General features: G+C 31.2%; 1 long non-coding RNA gene across 1 annotated transcript; it reads left to right on the top strand.

Moving 5' to 3' along the window:
- Positions 1 to 3,386: 3,386 nt before the first annotated feature.
- On the top strand, positions 3,387 to 18,997 carry LOC143079210 (uncharacterized). The gene is made up of 5 exons (XR_012979359.1): positions 3,387 to 3,469; positions 8,304 to 8,460; positions 12,200 to 12,353; positions 17,231 to 17,414; positions 18,754 to 18,997. It is a non-coding gene; the product is annotated as an uncharacterized LOC143079210 (long non-coding RNA).
- The last annotated feature ends 769 nt before the right edge of the window (positions 18,998 to 19,766 follow it).

The following is a 19,766-nucleotide window of genomic DNA, read 5'->3' as shown; positions in this document are numbered from 1 at the left end:
ATTGCTAAAATGAGGAGTACTGTTCTGACTAAAGCTATATCCTCAGTGGCATTAGAGACATATGTGGCCTACAGACACATTCTCATTTTATAATCAATATGATTATAAATAGTCATTGCAACTTTCATATATATCAAAATACAAGCCTTTAATCAAACTTACATATATAACTTCATACAGTCACTACCTTTTCTTTTCTTTTCTTTTATATAATTTTATGATTTTATAATCAAAATTACAATTAACCCTCAATGTTATTTAAAACAAACAGATCCTGTGTCCAAGCTTTGGTTACAGGGATCTGACAACACTCTTTTATTACCTGTTCTGGTTATCATTACATCAGCCAATGAAATTTCAGCCTTCACATTTTTGAAAGTGTGTAATAACTTAACAAAATCAAAGGCCCCCAGATGGGGCTTTAAAATAGAAAATAGAAAATAGCCTTTTCAGATCATTATAAACAAAGCCTGGACACAGCATCTGTATTTTAATGAAAATGAATTTACTGGTATTAGCTGTTTCATTATTTTCTGATTTTTGTATTTTTCAAAGTAAATTGTTTCTATTCTATCATAACATCAAAGTAATTTTCAATACTTTTTTTAACTGACAAAGAAAATTAAAAGAACTGTTTTTTCCTGCTAGATGCACTATCCTTCTAAAAACAATGTACTATTAAAAGATTTTTTCTTCTTTTAAAATCTAATTTCCTTGTTTTTTTCATAACAGGAAACTATGTGTCATAATTTTCATGGTCAAGAAATATAATAGAACTGTTCATCCTGTTTAAGGCAATGCTCCTTACAAATACAATTTGCTAAGATTTTTCTACAATTTTAACCAAAGCAATTTTTCCTGTTGAATCTTTATATGAAACTTTGTGTTATGAACTTTTTCAATGAAAAGAAACATAATAGAACATTTACACCCTCCTCTATAGATAAAATTTACTAATTACTCAAATTTGTCTTCTTTTGAAAGTAATTTTTTCATGATATAATTACAGCTTAAAGAAATATTTTGTGGTTTTAAATATTTTCATGCATACTTTTTTTCTTGGTTTAATAAAAATGGGTATTTCTTTGGTTACTGGATTTTGTAGTGTTGACAAATTCTCATATACTTCTATGTACAATTTGTAATTGGTTAGTTATAACCCGCAGAGCCATGAAATATTGGTACCCCACATATATTTATTTACCAAACCCATATAGTACCATTATATCCTACTTGAGAATATATTCCAAATTAATATAAGGAAAAGTATTTAATAATTTAAACTCCAAGGATTTAAAAAACTGTAGCAAAATTGTGACTTATTTCTTTAAATGAAAAATACTTAAACATTTGATTATTTTTATTGTCCTCAGATGCATTTATATATTCATTTAATTATCCGACCTAGTCAAACAAGCTCTACAAGAGTTATTGTTGGTGCTAATATTTGTTCAGAGAACATACTTTGTGTATGAAGAAATCGGTATCAGAAATGTGGCACTTAGTATCTACAAGTATTTCTATTTAAGAATTAAAAACTGAATCAAATATTCAGGACACAGATAGCTCCATGGCATAGCTGTATATTTTAAAATTTGTATAATATTTTGTTTATTTAGGTATCAAATTAAAGTTTAAGAAGTTGAGATCACTGTATTACCCTTATTGGATGTTCAGCCTAACTAATAATACAAATTGTAAAAACAAAAACAAAAATAGAAAGCGATATAAACATGTTTCTAAGAGAAGAAGAATTTATTTTTGTACTTTCAATTTCTTTTAACATTACAGTGTGTTCTTCCACGCAATAAATGGTATTTTGATTATTTTCAATACCAGCCAAAAAATAATTTTGTAACTTTAATTGTCAGTGACTTTATTTGAACTTGATGAGTAAGAGCTACAATAGCCTGAAATTGCAGAATTTAACTTATAAAACAATGGTGGTCATGAATTAGTCATGTTAGTGATTAACTTCTTTATTTATTTATGGTGCCAGTGTCAAGTTGAAACACTTTTGCTTTTGTATCAACAATCATACATGTAAGGAAAGATTTTGTATTTTCAAGGAACTTGTTCAGTTTGCTTGTTTATATATGTTGATAGTTTAAAATAAAATGATTATTGAATATTTTAAAAAGTATATATTTTTTAGCCCAAATGATGAGTGTTATGAAGATTAAACTGGCATTCTAAATTAAAACTCGGTATATCTGATAAGTTTTTACCTAAAACTGACGAAACATGAGGCATACAGTAATGTTATCCATTCCTAGCCATATGAATAAAAAAACGTAATTACAGTAGATGTTTAAGACAGCAATATCAAATCGTAATATGACAAAAATATCTTGAGTACTACATAAACCCTCACACAATAGATGCGGTTCCATACCAATGTATTAAAATTTAGATTGATGTAAATCTTGATAAACAGAATCAGATAGAAAAAGTACAATAAAAGAGTTTAAAAGAAAGACGAACATCATGAGTAAAAGACAGACAAAACAGAATTATTATCAATTAAACACATCTATCCCACAAAAATATCAGTAGTGAACTCAGTTATTATCATAAGCAGTTAGTGGTAGCTTGTGAATACATTCAATCAACATATTTATCTTCTGGAAGTACTTTTGACGGAAACACTCCTACCCCTTAAAAAGTAAAATCACAAAAGGTACTGAACTCCGAGGAAAATTCAAAAAGAAAAATCCCTAATCAAATGGCAAAATCAAATGCTCATACACATCAAAAGAAAGGATAACAACTGTCATATTCCTCACTTTGAACAGGCTTTTTCTTATGTAGAAGTGGTGGATTGAACCTGGTTTTATAGCTAGCTAAACCTCTCACTTGTATGACACTCGCATCAAATTATACAATATTGACAACGATGCATGAAGAAAACAAACAGAAACAATAAATAAAATGTAAAAATTGTCTTTGGTAGAGATTTACAACATGCATTATGAGTAATATTACAACTACTATGAGTTGTCATTCAAAAGTATGATAAATTAGCTTATGCTTTTCAGAGATTGGTACTTTTAAATAGCGTTGTAGACATGTAACAGTATGTAAAATCGAACTGAAATCGGATATTGATAATCTAAAGACAGTGTGAACAAAACTCCTCAAATCAGAAAGAACGTGGCTGAGTATCGATTCTTTTGCATCACCGGAACGGAGCACCAAAATTCGTTACATCGTCTGTTTATAGGCTATTTTGTAAAAACGGATCAGCAAGTTGTTTTTCTACATACGCCTCACACTTTGTCAAAGTAAAAGAGCATGATAAATTTTGATGATGCATTATCTAACTTGATTATTTTTATTGTATGCTAATATTAACGTTATAATAACTACACATTTCCGTTGTTTGACGGAAGATGTGCATGTAAATTAACTGATAATATTGATGTAATTGTCAAATCAATCATTGCTTATCAGCCAACTTATTTGTATGGTAAGTCCATCCTCATTTGTTCTTTAAGTATTTTTGTGTGTTTTAATACTTTTAATGCCAAAGCAAAATGTATTTGTCCGACGTGCAGGCGTTTAACAAACGGTATATAGAACCATAAAAAAAGCCGAAAGAGTTTTAAATAGTTGAAGCTATGTAACCATTATTTTGTCCATTGGTCATGAATTGTAGTTATGTTGATAAAATGAAGTTATACCTATGACGTTATTGTGACATTATAAATATGAATCCAATAATTTTCTGTCCATCAAACCTTTCAGCAAACATACTCAATTCAAAGATAAACACAAATTTTTGACGGAAAGGTCTAGCTTCTTGACATCAATAAAGGAATAGGGGCAATAAGACCCTTATTTGGCCCAAAAAATACTGCAAATTTAAAAGTTATCACAAATTATCTTAAATTACTGTATTTGCTGTATTTGACAAAACATTTAGGAATTTTGGTCCTCAATGCTCTTCAACTTCGTACTTTATTTGGCCTTTTTAACTTTTTTGTATTCGAGCGTCACTGATGAGTCTTTTGTAGACGAAACGCGCGTCTGGCGTATTTATTAAATTTAGTCCTGGTATCTATGATGAGTTTATTTACTGAAAACAAGGTATTCAGAAAAATAAAACAAATTTGACATTGAACAAGTTACCATGGCAACAAATCATGGCTTAACTTGCATATTTTGTAAATTTTCGTGATATTCCTTCTTTTTCATAATATTTAAGTATAATTTAGATTGAAAAAGTATGTGCGCACCCAAGAAACAATTTATATTTGGCGAGATTATGTCAATAGTTATAATAAAGCTTCAGTTAAATTATTTTATTGTCTCTAAGCTGCGCACTATGTTTCCACGACGGAAATATAGATAGAAAACTGCATAAATTCTGTATTTTTTAATCGTTTTTGTGGGTCATCAGATAAAAATCTTTATATTTTTCTTTAATATTTCTTGACCCTATGTATCTCTTAACATTATGTGCCAATTTGAAATAGTTATCAAACATTCTACTTTCTTGGGCCAAAACCAGGCCTTAATGCCCCTACTCCTTTTACCGGGTATGTATGTATTTAAAGTAAAAAATACTATTCAATACTACGGAGCACTGTTGGTTCATGCAGTCAACAAATTTAGTTTTTAAATGTAGCGCTATAGACATATAAAAAATATAGCGATATGAGCCCTATCAATTTTCATTGGCCAGAGATAGATAGTCAAGCCTTGGACAAAGGACTGTGAGTTGAAATACAATAAAACTTATTATAGACAACAGGATATTAAAAGTTTGACCTTTCCGAATTTCAGATTTAACATTTAATTTTCATGGTCGCTTGAGACTACACGGTATACATCATTATCATGTAATCACAGGCACTTGTCTCAGATTAAAAAGTCCTATATACCGTAATTTAACACAGGCACTTGTCTCAGAATTAGTATATAGGACATTTTTTTCCCTGAGACAAGTGTCTGTGAATGTGATGAAAGAAGTTTTTTCCTCCGCTCGGGTTAATTGCTGATGGCGATCAAAACAAAAACCATTCCGTTTACTAGCATGTGGAGTGACAGATATAGAAACACACAGCGGTGTTCAATCGTGATGGACACAATTTTGCTCTATTTGGGAAAACATCTTGTTCTTTGGACGTAACAGACCATTGGTAATAACACTCAGGGAATTCTATGTCAAAAATTGGAGTCTCCACAAATATATTATTTGTTAAAATTCCCGCCCTTCTTCCGTGTTTATCAATTCGTCGTCTTGTTCCTGCCATTCAATGTTATAGGAGGCTAAATTCTTTATCAAATTGAGATTGTCAGTGTTATCGCTACATTGATATATTCAGAGATCATTTCTACATATACAGAGCATTTCTACAACTAAACCGATAAATAACGTTGAAAGAGACATACAATGTTTGACGATCAATTGTTTTTATCTTCTTCAAAATCTTACATGTAAAATAACAAATAATGTTGTACAAATAACTCTGTTAATTGTTTAAAATTCAAACAATAGGTATTCTTTATCTTGAACCATTGTGGTTTTAATTTTCTAATTATAATATATGAACACTATTTTAAAAACAAAATAAGTAATTAAAACATTTTGAAAAATATGGAAAGCCATCTCATTTTGTTGCCGGGTATTTATGTGTATTAAGTATCATTAATATGCAATACTATACAAAACTTATAGAAAAACTGTTTAGATCTAGACCAAAGATATAATTGCGGGAAATCCTAATGGCAAATTATTTTCTAAGAAGTCATATAATTACAGGTTAACAATGTCTACATTGTAGAACAAAAAATAACAATAGGATGACATAGTTTGTAAATGTATTACACAAGCAATCTATTTCATCGATCGAATATCTCAGTACACATGACTATTTATTATTGCACCCAGTGATCATTCTACTTACCATAACCTCGACCAGCAAGAGCAAAATAAAACTAACTTTTTATCATTATTATTATTATACAGTATTTATAACAACGCAGTATATAATATCAAAATTATACTAAGCGCTTTACAACATATATCCATTCACACATATAAGTATTGACAATCAAATATGAAAGCCCATGTTATAAAATATTAAACAAACAGATAAAAAAATTATTGCATACAAAACTATGCTTTTAAATTTACTGATAAACAATAAAAACAATTATTAAATAGGCATGGTAAAATTAAGGAGATATTAATACCGTACCAAAAAAATAAGTTAAAACTTCAAAAATATTTGCAAAAACAATTTAAAAATCAGCCATAAAAGTAAGTTAAAAATTCAAAAAGTAATTGCTTTAAAATTAAATAATTATAATGATATAGAAATATTTTAACACCTTTGAAAAGCATGTCCGAATAAATGATTTTCTTTGAGTAAGATTTGATTTAATTTAATTTGATTTGATTTGCATGTAGCATGTAGGCTATTTCGTGGCGGCCAGTTTTTATTGGTGGAGGAAGCCAGAGTGCCCGGAGAAAACCAAAGACCTTCGATAGGAAAACTGGCGTTCCTAGTTAATTAAGATTGGAGTCGAGTGCACCCACACGAGCGGGGTTCGAACTCACAACCACAGTGTTGACTGGCTAGTGATTACAGTATTAACTACTTAGTCCACTCGGCCACCGATGCCCCCTCTTTTGATTAAGAGGAAATATCCTGCTATCTGATCTTTTTAAACCACAATCACAGAATTGGCTACTGAGAGTAAGATTTAAATTAAAATACAAATGGTAAGTGTTTCATTTTACAGAAATTTACGATTTCATGAATGTAACACTGATTTATTAAATCTTTGAGTCTCAACTTTTCTGTACGTTGATAAGACATATGATATGTAAGTTAGTAATATGATTATGTGTGGAATGCTTTCGAAACCAACGGTTATTCCTTTGAGAATATTTTTCGGGTCAAACCTCTCAACTCAATGGTGTAAGAAGTTTCGATGTTCACAGGAAAACAGTACTGATGAATGCCGCTGTAAATTTGAGCTTTTGATTTTGCCAATTAATTAGGGATTTTCCGTCTTGAATTTTCCTCGCAGTTCAGTATTATTGTGATTTTACTAATTTTTTTGGCATTATGTTTTAAATGTTACTAGAATTCTCACTGACAATTGATTGACATTTCACACTGGAAATGTTAAATCGGAAATTTTTTATTTCCTTGTTATTCGTTTTAATTATTCCATTTTTTGTACTTTTCATTGATTTTTATATCTTTACTTTAACTGAAAATTAATGACAGAGAGCTTGACTATAAGCGAAGGGTATATTTGAAGGAAATCCCTTTTTTCACCAATTGCATTAAATATATTTAACGCTGTCATATTAAGTTTTTGATGCAATCTTAGGGCTATCAATTGTCTCAAAACCAAAATTCAGAATAATATTTTGTCGGTATGCGTTTCATTTGTGTGTAACATTAGTCATTTAATCATTTCTTCATAGAAAAAAAGTTTTAGATACATTCAATTTAAGCACCGTTACACATAATTTGTCTCGGTTTTTTTCGGACTTTTTGTTTTAAATTGTATAACAGTATTGTTTCGTTTTAAGTACAATGTAAATGATATCGAATCACTGTAAACAATCAAAAATCGGTATAATAATTCTAAATAGAAACGAATCCACGAAACGAAACTAACCCGGGACGTAGTTATTGCATTGATGCAAAGAAATAAAAATTGTGAAACATTAAATTTCAAGGTAATTTCTTGGAAAGATAGTCAACAAAAGATATTTCAAAAACAGATTAATTTTTTTGTATTATTTAAAATTGTGCATTGGTGTGTATTTGAATAGGGATTTTTGGTTTATTGTTTGGCAGCATAAACCAAGAACAAACAACAAAAAGAAATGTAAGTATTTTGAGACTTGCAAATGTAAATATGGTTACATGTATATACAACAGGTCAAAATACGTTTATAATGTGATTATATGCAATGCCGTTCATTTTCCCAATAACTGTTATTTTCAAAAACTGGTGTGTTCGGCCGTTCATTTTCCTTTTAATTGTTATTTTCAAAATCTGGTGTATTCGGCCGTTCATTTTCCTATTAACTGTTATTTTCAAACACTGGTGTGTTCGATTTATAACATGACAATTACAGTATTTCTGATCAATGAAGGTAATATGCTTAAAAATTGAGGAACTTATTTTTCAAGTAGTGTATACCATCATGTCGTCATCATGTTGAAAGATGCAACAAGGTATAAACTTAAGTAAGGGAGAAGTGTTTGTTTCATAGAAAATTAAGAACTTGGTGATTACATGATTAAAATATATGATCTAAATTCCAGATGGTCTCCGGATGAGGAAAGGTGAAGACGATGTCTGGTATTTGATACTATTAGACTCATTCCTGCACAAAAGGAAAAGGGCAACTATAGTAACAGATCCAGAAAGTCTCTTCTTTGCTGATTGAGATAGCACGGGTTTGAATGACACTAATCGACGGTATATATACTTATTTAAATTTAATTCTATTAATAGAACTACATAGATATAGGAAGATGTGGTGTGAGTGCCAATGAGACAACTCTCCATACAAATACATATCCACTTAAAAAGGTAAAAGTAAGACCAAACAAAAGTCAAAACAAAAAGCAGACAATATGATAAAAAAATTATATATAAAGACTGGGCAACAGAACTAACTTCAACCTCCACACCAAAACCACCAAAACAACAACAAAAACAAAACAAAAATACGATGATAAACCAAAGAGCACTTTACGGCAGAGGGAGCATGTTGCATTTTTCGAGTTTCCCCCCTTCCAAACAAAGAGGAACCCTGATTCTCAATAGGCAAATGTTATTTATAGTTCAATATTTTCTTTCACTTTTCAGCTCGTGAACATTTCTCCTAACTTGGCGTCCATTGTCATCACTGTTGTTTGTCTTTCGTCAGTCATCCGTCGTCTGTTAACCTTTACAAACTGTTCTCCTCTATAGCAAGTCGGCTAATTGTAACAAGACTTGGCCACAATCACCAGTTTAAATAAGTATGCGATGATTCCGCTGGCCAAATAATATGGCCGATACAAATAAATATAAAACTTAATTTTGTTACATGCAAGTTTTGGCTATTATATCGCACACTTCTATAGATAGAGAAAACACGACAGCGGCACAAATGTTAAGAATAATAAAATCAACAAACTGTCGTAATATACAAAAAAACAACAACATTAAGACAGTTTATGGGTTTGGAGTTATTACTTTCAAATGACAAATTTTACCGTTTTTAGTTTACCTGGCTCTCTAGGCTTTTGTTTATGTAAAAGTTTAGTGTTTCTGTTGTATCCGTTACATAGAAGGAGAGATAAGTGTTTATAATAAAAAATATAGATATAACATGAATATATAATTACAGGCATTTTTAAACAACGTTCGCACACATGCATGTCATTTTCATGCTTTTGTTAGGAATGAAGCATTTTTAAAATTAAATATATACATCCGTTTCGTTGCTGTCATTTCCTTTACTTATAGTTGACGTACGTGTTTTCCTCGGTTTAAGTTTGTAACCCGGATTTATTTTCTCTCAATCGATTTATGACTCAAAACTGTACACATGTATGTCAAGCTAATGTATTTGTTAGGTATGGAATATTTTTTATTAAGTATGTACATCCGTTCCATTGCTTTGTTTTCCTTTAATAGTTGGTGTGTTTCTCCTGTTTTAGTTTGTAACCCGGATTTGTTTTCTCTCTTTCTTGAACACTGGGATACTACTATTTCCTTAATTTTGCTCTTATAGTTGACGACTTTACTTCAGTTTTGACTTGTGACTAGTGTTTATTTCGTTTAATTTATTTATGACTATTGAAAAGCGGTATACTACTTTTGCCTTTATTTGAGATTCGGCATAGGCAATTATATACATTGATCTCAGTGAGCTTAATTAGATGATTTTACCCAAAGGGTTGACTGTTTGTCAATAATGTGTGTCTGTTGATATAACAAAACAAACCTCCTCTGCAAATGGTTAGCACATTGAAACTAACAATGGCCACAACCCTCTGTCTTCTTATCAGTAAAATAATCTAGCTTGCCAACTTAAAAGACGATTTTTACAGTTTGTTAATCCTCTTGAAAACTTAAAAAGAAAGAACTGTAAAATGATCTACATGATAACTTCTAAATCGAAATAACTAATTTGTATCGCTCGACCTCTCATATGAGCTTTTTTTTGAAAAACGTATTCAGCCCATTTTATGTTGTTTGCGTTAATTACAGTAGATATGGATACATTTTAGCTCACATAAATGATAAACAATGTTATATATACAAATGAGTTAGGATTGCCGTGTTTGTGAGTCCTCTTCTTATGTTATTATAACATTTGAAAGAAGTTTTTCTCAAGCTTTTATTTTTAAGTAATAGCTATAGACATAATTTAAAAGCAAAAGTATTATAAACCAATGAAAAGCTAAATTAGAACTATAAATTAGCAAGAGTAATCAAATCATCAGTCGACTCATTATATGAGTTATTGATATTTAACCCTGTTATCTTCGATATTTAAAAAAAACAACATAATAGCAGCATCGCTATATTAGGTAAATTAAAACATTGAACATCAATAATGATCAAACATACAAGTAGTTTGTTGTCAGATAATTAAAGACAATTTGGCAATTGAAAACTGTGCATAAGACTGCCCCATATCTTTGACAGAAATTGACCACCATAGGGGTGTGTGCATACGCATATATGCATGATGTGTACCACTATGTGTACCATGCTTACTTGTCTAAAGTACTTTAGAAAACAGTTCGTGAGCGGTATTGCCTCGCTTGATTGATTTCCAAAGTGACACTACATAAGTGTATAGCTGCTGTGCATTAACGATGAAAGCTATTAGTCGTTGAGGTACGTATGAACTCGAACTACTCAGGATATCAATATGGTTTCGGCCTTAATATTTGAGGAATTTTGGTCCTCAATGTTCTTCCAAGTCGTATTTTTTTTTATTTGAGCGTCTTTTGTAGACAGAACGCGCTTGTGGCTAAAATATAAAATTTCAATCCTGGTATTTAAAATTGAGAATGAAAATGGGGAATGTGTGAAAGAAACAACAACCCGACCATAGAGCAGACAACAGCCGAAGGCAACCAATGGGTCTTCAAAGCAGCGAGAAACTCCCGCAGCTGGCCCCTAAAAATATGTATACTAGTTCAGTGATAATGAACGTCATACTAAACTAAAATTAAAAATCATACAAGACTACCAAAGGCCAGAGGCTGCTGACATGGGACAGGCGCAAAATTGTGGCGGGGTTAAACATGCTTTTTGAGATCTCAACCCTCCCTCTAGACCTCTAGCCAATTTAGAAAAGAAAAAAAAACACACAACAATACGCACAGTGAAACTAATATTTCAGAGAAGTCCGAGTCCGATGTCAGAATATGAAACAAAAGAAAATAAACAAAATGACATAAATAACAACAGACTACTAGCAGTTACTGAAATGCCAGCTCCAGACCTCAATTAAACTGATTGAAAGATTATGTCTTCATCATATGAATATCAGGCACAATCCCTCTGTTTAGGAGTTTAGTATAATACCATATGTTCATTTATGTAACACCAAGGTTATTAAAAAGGCACACCATCATTATAATATCAAGGTGACGGGGAGGTTTATGAGTAGGTGAATTATTTCAAAACTATAACTATTAGTTCAACTATAGACATAACTGATTGATTCTAAGATAAGAAATATTGAAATAGGAAACGGATTAATATAAGCTAACAGCTTGTTTCTGGATCCTATTAATTATTTCACTTGTATTATTATGTAAATGCCTATGTATGTACCTGAATATAATTAATAAAATATGTTTACACTAAAATAGGAACACGCGCATCCTATGGTTTATCAATAAGTTACTGTCGATTCATTGTTATTCGTGGGTAATCAATTGTCGTAGATTTCGTGAGTACAGGCGAACAACGAAACTGAATGTTCAACGAATAACTCTATATGCTTGTATGCAGTCTTAGGCAAAACCACGAAATTAGATATCCACGAACATGTAAGTTTTCCTTAATCCACAAAAATTGGTAATCACGAAAATAAATGAATTCACAGTAACACAATTTTATCAGCTCCTGCAGATCAACATTAATCAACTCTTGTAATAAAGTTTAGAGTATCATCCTATAACAAAATTGATGTATTTGACAGGTTATGAGCTCAGACAGAAAATATATACACATCAATTGAAAATGTCTAACAATATCATATGAGTGAGATATCACAGATACGAGATTTAAGTTTTCGAAGCAAGATATGCGGATCAACTACAAAGGACTCACCAGTGACGCAAAAACCAAAACAGGTAAAATGGCAAATCAAGTATTAATTTAGAAGACCTAAACATTCCCCTTTAATACCAGTTGAATGTACAGTTGTTTTTGTAACCTATTTTTTTCAAACAAGATACAATAATGTACAGAGAAATCGTAGCAAAGAATTTATATTTTTTGAACTTCGTTTTTATTTCTAGAGCAGTGTGACATAAACTTCATTTATTAGGTTTTGTAGATAATATATTTATTTCTCCTTTACTAGGTAATTTAACTTAACGAGGATAATATTATAAGGGAAATGATAATTTGTATCTCAAAAGTTCTTATTTATTTGAAATTCCCGCATTCTGCATTATGAGAGATTCTATTTTTATTGATCAAGGTTGCCTGATGGCAAAAAATTAGTTTATCATAAGTGTTGAATACATGACTTTATATTTTCATGTATACGTTAGTTTACAAAACTTGCACACATGTATGTCAAGTTCATGCTTTCGTTAGGAATGAAAGATTTTTCAAAAAACATTTGAATTGATAAAAAGATGATATAGAGGCGGGAAGTATTGTATAATACATGAACGTTCTCTTTTGTTATTGGAACTATTAAATCGACTGACATTTAATGCTGGAAAATTTCGAAATATTTCCTGTGTTAAATACAGACTATAACTAGTATTTTTTTGATGACATCTTTACTACTAAAGGAGACCAATTTAGTTGACCCGCAACTCCTTCGAAACCATACACAGTAGAAATATTTGTGATATGACGTATATATGTAGTGTTTTTTACTTCTTCAATTTATCTTTCAAAAATCTACACAAAAAACGCAAATTTTTGGAGAAAATATACAAATTTAGATACTTTAACAATCCGTTTTTTATATGCTTTCGTGCATGCTCAGTCGACATTATTTGATTTTTCTTCCGATTTGGATGGGCTTTTTTTATAGTGTGACTCGTTTTGATCCATTTAATCAATGTCAACGTATTTTACCTCGCTCATACGGTTATTGATTTGAAAGGGTTTATTTTTTAGATTGCAACCGAGATGAATGAAGTCATTTGCATTATATTCCTTCTTTTTAGCTCTTTAACGAAATGGAATTATATGCATTAACTGTGTCTGAATGCTGTGGTCACCTTCTTTCTGTGTCCATACTCCTGTATCAAATAAATGCAACAGTAGAATATCGCTGTCCAAAAGTCATAAATAGATTGAGAGAAGTCAAATTCGGGTTACAAATTAAAATTTGTTATTAAAAATATAAAGGGAAACACATCAACTATGAGAGGAAAACAACGAAACTACAGAAACACTGAAGTGCAACACAAAACAAACAACAATGAACATACGTAGAAACGAACTGCTAGATAACAACTGCCATATTTCTGGCATGTTACGGGATATTTTAAGAAAAAAAATGATGGGTCGAACCTGGTTTTGAGGCTAGCAAACCCCGAGTTTTATGGCAATGTTAAATATACCGCTAAGATAACAACATTACATGACAGGAATACCAAGGTATTTAGTAGCCCTTCGAGTATCGTTAGTATCATTCCAATTTCACTAGGATATATGAGAGCTAAGAAATGGCTGAAATATTGGTTATTCAGTGATAGGAAATCATCAATACATCTGCAAGTAAATTTAAAGACTTTTTGTCTTTAAGAAGGTTTTAAATGAATTACGCTCCATACGAGTACTCACGAGTACAAAAACAAATAGCCAATAGTACCATTTGCAATACCGATTGTCTGTTGAAACATAAACTCACCAAACTCAACAAATATATATCAACACTTGATTAATTGTACCGCCATTTCATGAGCATCTTCTGGTAAATTTTGAATAACCCAGAGCTAGCCTCTATTGCTTATGAAATTGGGATTTGGCTTTTCTATTTATTACATGTTTTATCCGGCTTCATGTTGAAAAGATGAAATTTTGTCCATGTTGTCGAAAACATTAAATTAGGTTATCTGACAAAAGCTGTTCGAGTATCTTTACTGTTTACTTACGTAGTAGTATTAACCATATGTGGATTCTAGTACACATTTCTATGTAGGTGCCGAATGAGGCACACCTCTGGGTGCGGGGGTTTCTAGCTACATTGAAAACCAGTGATGGCCTTCTGCTGTTATCTGTTATTTGGTCGGAATGTTGTCGTTTTGAGATATTCCCCATTTCCATAATAAAGTTTATCTAAAAGAACTTCTGGACATTTTTTATTAGCATCTTTCTTTAAAATTAGTTGTATCAACCCTGTATACCACCATTCCCCATGCGAAATTAAAAAAATCGTTTCAACATACAAATGGTCTCAAACGCTATAAATGTATTTCTATTACGATACCTACGACATATTTTTTTAATAGTGAACAAAAGAGTAACACATGCAACACAGTGGAACAAGTGATGAGTATGCATGAGGTTACACCACATATTTGTTGAACTTGGAGGTAGAGTTTTTCAAAACAAATTGTCGGCTTTCCTATTGGAACGAGCTGTGAACCTTTTCTTACGTTCGTTTGAGTTTCTTTACACACTTGAAATTATCAATTTCGCTCTCTTTAGTCGAAATTTACTTAACCTGCATATTGGATATACATTTCCCAACTCATATGATATTCATGAGCCTCTAGCTGCCACCCCGACTTTATAAAACGTCACAAGTGTGTCAGCATGAAGTTGGTTAACTAGGGTTATGTCAAAGAACGCTTTTCTAAAACAATTTATCGGATTTAATAATAAGACCTTGTTGATAAATATTTCGTATCAAACTTCATAAATAATACTCGATGGTCTTGAAGTTTTAACTCTATGGGTTACGTTGTTTGTCATCTTGTTTACGTGTTATATAAATCTTTTATTCGTCTTTGTGAGTTTATTCTTTTTCTATGTTGTATTTTTTGGTGATGCTCACTTGACTTGGATCGTTACTTATACATCCCATCATTTTGTGGTATGGTAATTTTATTTCTTGTTTTTCGTGTTTGTTTATATGCCAAGTCTGTACGACTTTTTGTATTTCTCTGGAGACCTATTTGTTTGTTCTCCAATGTTTGATATTTTTGTCTACTGTGTCTGCTTGTTTCGTTCAAACATTGTTATCAATGTAATAGAATTTTAAGTGAATGCAATATAAGTGAGAGGTTTATTTAGCTATAAAACTACGTTCAATCAACCATTTTCCACATCAGCAAATTTCTGTGCAAAGTAAGGAATATAACAGTCGTTATTCAGTCGTTTGATGTGTTTACGCGTTTGATTTTTACATTTGTTTAGGTACTGTCCGTTTTAATTTTTCTCGGTATTTTTGTTATTACATGCTAACTGGCTGAATCGTTAGCTTTTGACTACCAACAGGTTTATACTATTTGAAACACATTGAAATTCAGAAATCTTTCAAAAAGTAAAATAACAAAAATACCCAACTCTATGGAAAAAAACTTCACGGAAAATCCGTCATCAAATTGAAGAAAATACTGTGGTTTTATAATTATATAATAATGTTGTGTTTTATAATTATATGATAATGTTGTGTTTAACATTGACTATGCAAAAATAGTAGCCAGGGTGAGAGACAATAGTGCACGACCCGAAGGGGAGTGCACTATTGTCTCAAACCCTGGCTACTATTTTCCATAGTCAATGTTAAACACAACATTAATATCACTATTATACTGACTGTTTACTATTTTGAATAGTGACAGTAGGTATTTCAGTGTAAAAAAATGCGCTTTATATAACTCTGCACATAGATGTATTTATACTGCAACTAGTTGTGTTTATTTCCTAAATATAGAAGCATAGATATATTTTGTATAATGTCAATTTCATCATGGAACACTTTCTTCACAATCAGAGGTCCATTAAGGGATACAAAAGGTTTTTTTTACGATTCAAAGCTCTGATTTTATTAATTCAAGTTGCAGTATAAAAACAATACTCATATAACTCAATAACGTACAAAAAAAATGATAGCGGATCATAACTATTTATCTGTAAACAAATTACTTCTAAAGTATTCAAACAATTTTGGCTTCAACGGCAGTAAGCAGAAGTAAACAAAGAACAAAAATGTTCTAACAGAAACTACAGTAATTTAAAGTCTCCTAAAATGTCAGAGAAATTTAAATGAATATATCTTCTATTTCCCCCTGATTGTTCAATTGTAATAGTTTATTAATTGCCATGCTCATAAATCCAACCCACTTGTCTGTCAAAGCAACTAAGCTCCGCCTTTGCACGTGAAATTGACAATGATTGATATGAAAATCAATAGTCTGTTGCAACAGCAAGGCATACTATATTTGCATAGTGCAGTTAACGCTATATATTTCCTTAGAAAACTATGCAAAAATAGAGCAATTTTTCTATAGAAGGACATTTTTACAGGAAGTATAATAATTAGCTATACTTCTCAATTGTATGAAAATCGCATAAAATTATATTGACAACGATGTTTGAACGAAACAAACAGCTATAATAGGTAAAATTGTCAAAAATAGAGGCACAACAGTCAACATTGTGTTGTATTCTCAATCACTATAAAACAAACAAGTTTGACGACAAAGAAAAACAAAAAGGCATATCGACAAAGCACATATAAAGCAGGAATAAATGACGAGTATTACATATTTACCATAGCACAATAACACAATGACGGGATGTAAATATACCAAACTACGTCAAATGTACATCACCAATAATAGACTAAACAGTTAACGTAAATATGCAAAGACAAATACAAGAGTTATATTACACGTTATAAAGATGACAAACAACGCCAGTAATTACAATCTAAACTTCAAGACTATCGTGTACTAGTACTATATTCAAAATAAATGTTTATTTATTAACAATGTCGTGGTATCAGTCAATTAACTGTTTTGTTTTTCAGAAACAGGATGAGACGTTTATTAACATACCCCTTATTCATTAAACTTCTGCTCAGACATTGGTGACGTCTCACAAAGTCTGAGTAACAGTAAAAGAGAGATCATATTTGATACCAAAACCTCCATTATGACAGGTTCCATAAGTGGACATTGTGATGCATTTGTTAACTACGGTTTTGATTCAAGGTACAAACTGTATATCGAAATTGCTATGCACGTATGCATATATAGACTGTGATAAAAAAAACCATAAAAAAACAGCCTTATTATTTAGCACATCAGACGTACGTTTCGTCCAGATCTGGTTTTAACATAAAATGTACGATATAAATAAACAAATGGTAGACTATTATTGATATATTATAACTGAAAATTGCATGAATTTCAAACAATGTTCAACAAAGTCATGGCTTAATACAGTTGTCTTTAACTGCCATCATATCACATCTCTGATCTTAACATTAACATACATGTATAAACAAGAACACTTTGTCTTTAATCTTATAATTAAATTTGTAGAATCGCAATCATTGATTTTTTGAAATTTTTGTTTAGTTTTCCTTTTATTATTTGCACATGTTATAGAGGGGAGACAGTAGTTCATTCAAGGGGTTTATATAATAATCAAAGTTATCCTGAAATCAAGGTTACAGTAAATGGTTATAAAGATAGACCTGTTGCATCAACTCGGAATGTTAGATGTTATACACATGCATAATGGTTACAAATCAAAACAACATTTGTATACAACTCAAGGCATTTAAAATCATCCTTGAATATGATTTAGTTGCACAGAGATATAGGTCTTTTGTTTCTTTATGGAAGGTTTTAAATTGTTCTTCGGTTACATTTGGTTGTTGAAATATTTTCCCATCATATTGAATTACAATTAAGGTCAAATATATAGTAGAAAATATGCGTTGAAAGAATGTTAAATACATTAGCACAAAAAAAAACAACAACTTTTATTTGTAATTGATTACAGGACAAATTATATGTTTTCGCTTCATTACCAATGCATTTTTTTGTAAGATTTCATGCATACACCGCAAAATGATGACATATGTTACTTAAAACAGTTTCGCACTATATGTGTTGTTAAAATTACTGAACATGGGACGGGAAAAGTCCAGTTTTATCATTCGGATTTGAAGATAATTAATCATTATAGGAAAATATGACGATTTTTAGCATTTTGAGACTTAAAAACCGTTCAAAAGACCACATTCTCAAAGATGAAATATGTTTCTGATTATACGAAAAAATGCTGATCAGTATTCGCCGTATACTAGATGGCTTTTAACATTTGAATAAAGAAAATGATGATTCAAACAAGTGATCAAACTAAAAAAAGAGGAAAGCAGAGAACCATTACAAGACATATTTCAAAAAATCTTATTATGAGGCAACAGTAGCTCTGGTTTGTAATTCATAATGCTGAAAGACATTGAAATTGCAAGATTGTGGACGGAATGCTACAAAAAAAAGTTGGCTACTGGTATTTAATACTTTTATTCATCAACAGCATTGAAGACACTATGATAATGCTGGTGGTTAAAATGACGCCAAGCAATTTAATGGACCGCTATTGAATAGCTTACTGGTAGGCAGCATTCCTCACCTTAGAAATACCAGCCATTTACATTCCTTCCTTTGGATAACTCCTGACAAACAGTCATTTCTTCTCAAGGTGTGCTCATATCCCATGTAAACAACGATCAAAAAGGTAAATAATTTGAAATCAGAACACTCAAGTATAACTCAAATGTTATTTGGCTTCTCAGAGGTGATGAGATCATATTATGTGTGAAAAACATGAAAACATATAAAAGTGTATACTCCCTATCTAGGTGAAACTGGTGAGTTGCTTTATAAGATATGATAAAAAAGGAATTGGTCAATGCAATTACAATATTTACAAAATTTCTTCTTTTCTCTCAACATGTATACACTGTGAATTTTGTCGATAAATAAAGAGGACGAGTTCCCCTTCTTTTAAAAAGTTTTTGATTGAGCCAGTGCAACGTTATAAGAGAGGGACGACAGATACCAATGGAAGAGTCAAACTCATAGATAGAAAATAAACTGACAACGCCATGGCTAAAAATAAAAAGACAAACACACAAATAATAGTACAGAAGACACAACATAGAAAACTAGACTAAGCAACACGAACTCCACCAAAAATTTGGGGTGATCTCAAGTGCTGCGGAACGGTAAGCACATCCTACTCCTCATGTGGCACCCATCAACGAGTCATGATAAACATATTTGCTTCATAAAAATCATATCACTGAAATGGGAGGTTGCTTATTTAGGAGCAATGAAGGCAAGAGTAGTATACCGCTGTTCGAATGCATAATTTAAACGTTTTCTTCGATATCAGTAGTATACCGCTGTTGGAATGCGTTTTTTAAACGTTTAATTTTATATCTTTTTATAAGACATCTTAAATACAAATATCCCTATGCTACAATTGAAGCAGTATCTGCATCCATTCCGGAACAAGCGATAGCATTCCCGAATATCGTCGGGTTC

Source organism: Mytilus galloprovincialis, chromosome 6, assembly GCF_965363235.1.
Source record: "Mytilus galloprovincialis chromosome 6, xbMytGall1.hap1.1, whole genome shotgun sequence".
NCBI classification, from domain to species: domain Eukaryota; kingdom Metazoa; phylum Mollusca; class Bivalvia; order Mytilida; family Mytilidae; genus Mytilus; species Mytilus galloprovincialis.
The sequence above is the reverse complement of the archived record's forward strand: the minus strand, read 5'-3'. Positions and strand labels throughout refer to the sequence as shown.